The sequence below is a fragment of the Triticum dicoccoides genome, chromosome 1A, assembly GCF_002162155.2.
Source record: "Triticum dicoccoides isolate Atlit2015 ecotype Zavitan chromosome 1A, WEW_v2.0, whole genome shotgun sequence".
Lineage (NCBI taxonomy): Eukaryota > Viridiplantae > Streptophyta > Magnoliopsida > Poales > Poaceae > Triticum > Triticum dicoccoides.
The window spans coordinates 90,166,849-90,172,834 of record NC_041380.1 but is presented as its reverse complement, the minus strand read 5'-3'; the positions used below and the strand labels follow the sequence as shown (position 1 = coordinate 90,172,834).

General features: G+C 43.6%; 1 long non-coding RNA gene across 1 annotated transcript; it reads left to right on the top strand.

The window, feature by feature from the left end:
- The first annotated feature begins 3,691 nt into the window (after positions 1-3,691).
- On the top strand, positions 3,692-5,951 carry LOC119267552. The gene is made up of 4 exons (XR_005132494.1): positions 3,692-3,882; positions 3,970-4,051; positions 4,911-5,049; positions 5,168-5,951. It is a non-coding gene; the product is annotated as an uncharacterized LOC119267552 (long non-coding RNA).
- The last annotated feature ends 35 nt before the right edge of the window (positions 5,952-5,986 follow it).

Here is a 5,986-nt window from a genome sequence, read left to right as displayed (position 1 = left end):
TGCGCCCTCCCCCTCTCCCTTGGCCCTATATATAGTGGGGGGGGGGGGAGGGAGGGCAACCAACCCAAGCCCTGGCGCCTCCCTCTCCCTCCCATGACACATCTCCCTCCTCCCGCAGCGCTTGGCGAAGCCCTGTTGGAATCCCGCTACTTCCACCATCATGCCGTCGTGCTGCTGGATCTCCATCAACCTCTCCTCCCCCCTTGCTGGATCAACAATGAAGAGACGTCGCTGCTCCGTACGTGTGTTGAACGCGGAGGTGCCGTCCGTTCGGCGCTAGGATCATCGGTGATTTGGATCACGACGAGTACGACTCCATCAACCCCGTTCTCTTGAACGCTTCCGCGCGCGATCTACAAGGGTATGTAGATCCACTCCTCCCTCGTTGCTAGATGACTCCGTAGATAGATCTTGGTGACACGTAGGAAAATTTTGAATTTATGCTACGTCACCCAACATTCTGGTCCAAGAAAAATCATCATGAAGTTTTATTCCGTTTGGACTCTGTTTAGTATTCCTTTTTCGCGAAGCTCAAAAACAAGGAAAAACAAAACTGGCACTGGGCTATAGGTTAATAAGTTAGTCCCCAAAAATAATATAAAATAGCATATGAATGCATATAAAACATCTAAAACAGATAATATAATAGAATGGAACAATAAAAAAATTATAGATACGTTGGAGACGTATCAATGCCCTCTGGCGTGCTTATCTTTGGGCTGGTTGCGACAAGGTCACGGGTAGGAAATGTAAGGTCAACTGGGATCAAGTTTGCAAGTCAAAGCTGCATGGTGGTCTTGGGATCCTAAATCTTTAGAAGTTTGCGACTGCTCTCCGTCTTCGTTGGTTGTGGTTTGACTGGCAGGACCCGATCAAGCCTTGGTCGGGCTTGGGCACCCCTTGCGACAAGAATGATCAAAATATCTTCACGTCGGCCTCTAAGGTTCAGGTGAGCGATGGTCTTCGTGCCACTTTCTGGGAGTCAGCTTGGCTAGATGGCATCAGGCCAAAAGATATTGCTCCCAAAATTTACGACATCTCCAAAAGAAGAACTCTTTCGTTCATAAGTCATTGCTCAATGGCTTCTGGATCTCCAGGTGAATGTTGCCTCAAGCATCACCTCTGAGCGCATCATCCAGTTTGTTGCGCTTTGGGAAAGACTCACCCACATCTAGTTAAACCCAGACATGCCAGATTCCATCACTTAGAAACTCACTACTGATGGCCACTACTCCGCAGCCTCAGCATACAAGGCTCAGTTTCTTGGCTTGGTGGACACGGATATGAATCAAAATTTGTGGAAGAACTGGGTGCCCCCAAAGTGTAAGTTTTTCGCTTGGCTTGTTATCAACAATAGAATTTGCACGACTGACAGACTCCACCGCCGTGGGTGGATGAATTGCAATCTCTGTCCTCTATGCCAACAAGTTCAGGAATCGGCGGCCCACCACCTTTTCCAATGTCGGTACACCATTCGAGTCTGGGCATGATCAAAGGTTGGCTTGCACTTCATGATGTTCAGCCCGACGAGTGGATTGTTCTGGACTCGGTTAAGGATTGGTGGAGTCAGAATGGCACAAAGCAAACTCCGTCGAGAAGGCCGCCTATCTCACTGATGATGCTCATCTCTTGGGAAATATGGAAGGAACGAAATGCTAGAGTTTTCCACAGCACTCCAGTTCCGGTGGGAGTGTTGGTCGCTAAGATCAAAGAGGAGTGCTCTCTTTGGAGCTTTGTGGGAGCAAAATATTTGAGTAACATTATGCCGCGAGAGTGATGTGTTGTATTCTAGCCTTTGGCCTTATACTGTAAAACCCTTCTCTCTTAATCAATGAAAATGGCAAATATTTTGTCTCGTTAAAAATAATAATTCTCAGGTACTAGGAAATGGACCCAGAAACCCGACTCATTCAATTTATGTATTGGATGATACGCCAACACATCTCCATACATCATTGATAAATACTGGTGCCATCACCTTCACAAAACGGGAAAACAAATTCGATGAGGCCTCGTTTTTTTACGCTGTCAAAGAAGTACTACATGTCAACATGAATCACAAAGCACCCTGGTCTTGGATCCTTCCTCCTCCTCCGACTCCCTTCTTTTTCCCTGATCATCTACCGGTTTATTGTCTGGTCAGTACTCAGTAGTATCCTTCACGGTAATGCCCCGGTACCTCATCTCACACAACTCCATCCTCCCCTCACATCTACAAGTACTTCAATCCCCAAAAGCTCTTAGCTCGTTATGTCATGGCCCTCATGGATCCTTTCCTCTCACGAAACTCCTCAGCTAAAAATAAAACATCAATCTGTTTGTCTACGTACTTGTTTAAATCAAGTTTTTTCAGGAGCGAAGTTGAAGTTGGGCCGAGGGTACCTCTCATCGCTGTGTACCTCTGGCAAACGGCCCAGGTTACATGTCAAGTTTGGCCCGGGAGCTCCTGTTCGGCGCCTTAAGCGCCCGAACGGGCAGCTGGCGCCCGCAGCAGTGCGTTGTTGGGCCGGCCCGTAATGAGAAAACGTGGTGATCACAAAAAGCTAGAATAACGCAAAAAAGGTGCCTGCTCCTGCAATCGAACTCGCGAGCTCGCGAAGCCAAGGCTTGTTCGACCATAGGTGGCCACCACAGCCAATTGTCACTTGTGATTTTAAATAGCGGTAACTGTACATGAACTAGCATTCCCACGCTATTTATTTATCATTAGTTTATTTATTTATTTTTATAAAATCGTGAATATAAAACGTTCATCGATTTTGAGACAAAATTTCAAAAACTTCAAAAAAGTTCAATGATTTTGAGAAATAGTGCATCATTTCTGAAGAAAAGTTCACAAACTTTAAAAAGTTCACAGATTTTGGAAAAAAACTTTATGATAAAGTTGAAAAAGTTCATCGTTTTCAAAAAAAAGTTCATCGTTATCAAAAAAGTTCATGGGTTTTGACAAAAAGTTCATCGATTATGAAAAAAGCTCACCAATTTGAATGAAAAATTCATCAATCTTGGAAAAAGTTCATCAAATTTGGATTTTTTTACCAAATTTGAAAAAGTTCATCATATTTGAAAAAGTTCATCAATTTTGAAAAAAATTCATAAAATTTGTAAAAAGTTCTCAAAAATTGAAAGTTCATCGAATTTGAAAAAAAGTTCGTCAAAATTTTAAAAAGTTCATCGAATTGGAAATTGTTCATTAAGTTCGAAAAATAGTTCATCAGTTTGAAGAAAAAGTTCATTGAATTTAAAAAGTTTGTGCATAATTAAAATAGAAAAATGAAAAGAAAAGAAACAGAAAAATAAAGAAAAATAGAAAATACAAACAGGGAAGAGAAAAAAGAAAGAACAAAAAGGGCGAATGGGAGAAACTAAACATACCACGTGTGTTGTCCCAGGTGGTTACCGCATCTCGCCCTGAGCCAAGAGATCGCGTGTTCGACCCACTCTTTTTTTCAGTTTTGCCAGAAACAGTGAAGGAAACCAACTGGGCCGGCCCAATCGCGGCGGGGGGACGTGCGCTGCAGGCGCCCGTTAGCCAAATAGGGTTTGCCGTTCGGCTTGTACCCAGTCGCGGCGCTCCCGTGAACGAGACCGACAGGAACCGCGAAGCGCGCCGGCGGCCGCCCAGATCCCCGCCGCGTTCGACGAGGGAGCCGGGGCAAGCAAGCCTGCCTATAGCATATAGAGAGAATTGTTCGGGGATGCGGGCCAGTGGCGCGGCAACGTCGCGGGTAGTGCAGCGGACGCGCATCTCTACGACGACCCGGATGCCGCCGCCATCCCGGCGCGCCTCGACCTCCCGCTTCCACGGCGAGAAGGTCGACGCTCATGCGCCTCCACGCCCTCATCTAGCAGGGCTTCTACGTCGCTCACCTCTTCCCGCAGGTCCCGCTAGCGCTCCACTCCTCGTCTCGTCTCATCTCATATCACGCCGTAGATTCCGGCGACTGAATTGCGTGTGTGTGCTTGCAGCGCAGGCGGTCAAGAACGTGCCGGCATGGTTGATCGAGGTGAAGAAGCTCGTCCACCTTTACCTGTTCCACCACGCCGAGAAGTAAGCTCAGCCCCCCTTCCTCATCTGCACTCCTCCCTGCCTGTGATAAGAAGCCAAATCCTAAGTAGATTCGTCTGCAATTTTTTCCCCTGTGATTAGTCGAACCAAATGCTAAGTAGATTCGTTTGCATATTTTTCCTGCATGTGATTAGTCGAGGCAGATTTGAGCCAAGTGGGAAATTTAAAAAAACAATCTCTTCTTTATCAAAATCAAGTTCTTTGGATGCTTGGACCATGAAATTGCTGTCATTGCAATTTTGATATGTTAAAATATAATCTTCTGATGTTGTGGACACTTGCATTTCACACTTGTGCACAATCTTGATTCTAGACGTGAGTAATCCTATCGAACAGACATGATGCGTTTTTATTCAGGCAAACTATTTTGTTTGAGGAAGTCTGAAATCTGTATAATGCTTCTATAGTGAAAAACTTCTGTCTGCGTTCAGCTTAGTGCATTGAGTGAAAAACTCGACAAAATTAAATCATGGCCGTGGGTAATCTTAGTCCTACTCTCCTGAACAGACTTGATGCTTTGCACTCGGAGTTTAGAAATTAGAATGTGATGTTGTAATTTAGTTGTCTGAAAAAGTCTGAACCATATGCATTGTTTTTCTAGCGAGGAAACTGCACTTGTCCCCAGTATAGGAGGGAGGCTGATGGCTAACTACTGAGTATTCATTAGGGTGAGATAGTATATCTCACAAGATCTAATCAGTGCACCGTGCTTGCATGTTGTGTGCAATAATATAGGTAGCATATATGACTTTGGTATGATGCTTGATTGTGAACTTCATATATTGCTTGATTATCCTGGTTTTGCTGCTCATGTGTGGCTTGTGTGATCGCCCCAATGCAGGTTTAAATCGGCGTGTAAGTGAAGGTGTATTTCTCCTTCACGCCTTCGACGTCGACCCCCTTCCCCTTGGTGTAGTACTGTTTAATCAGGCAGACCCGTTCTGGCCCACAATGCCATTTCTCTTTTTCTAAAATCCAGGGTACTTCCAAAATTCATCGAAAATTTCCCTCTTTTACTATGATACTACTTCTGTAAATTTTGGAGCCCTTTGCACATATTGTTTATTGATTGTGTGTTATTTTTTTTCCAATGAGTAGAAATCAATATCTTTCAAAAGATTCAAGGACGTTCGAGGAGTGACCAAAACCATTGAAGACTTTGCTGAGCGAGGCAAGCAATCTACTTTGATCATGTTGAACCCATATTTGCATTACACTTATAATTAATTTTCATGCATAAAGTATTATTTACTAGTATTGCTATGTTAAGTAAATTAGCTAGGGTTTAGCTATGCCATATGTCCTTAATATTGAACACCCTTTGACATTCTTATGCTAAGTTAATTAGCTAGGGTTTAGCTATCCTCTATGTGCTTATTATTGACACCCTCCTTTGACATTCTTAAAACCCCTCCTTTCTAACCATGTAGTGGTCACAAATAAATGTGCGTCATATGTGCAAGTTTAATAGTAATGCTTAGCCATGCTAGTCGTGTAAATCATAGGACTTGGGAAGAATCTTTATTACTCATAAATGTTTTACAAAAACCCAAGGGTGTCACTAATGCCCATGGGATGATTCTGAAAATACGGTTTTACAAAATGGAGATGAAGTGGAGATTTAGTTAGGTGATTGTAATCTTGACGAGATAGTCAAAGATGTTCGGTGGATTATGAAAATTTATGTCTAGTAAATGAGCATGGTGGTTATTATATTGGTGGATAAATGGATCTTTAATAAACTTGAAGCAATTTGGGTTTAGTTAGGCGATTATGATCTTGAACCAAATTTTATGGTGGATTACGAGATTTTGATGCGAAGGGGAGCCTTGGCGCAGTGGTAAAGCTGCTGCCTTGTGACCATGAGGTCATGGGTTCAAGTCCTGGAAACAGCCTCTTACAGAAATGTAGGGAAAG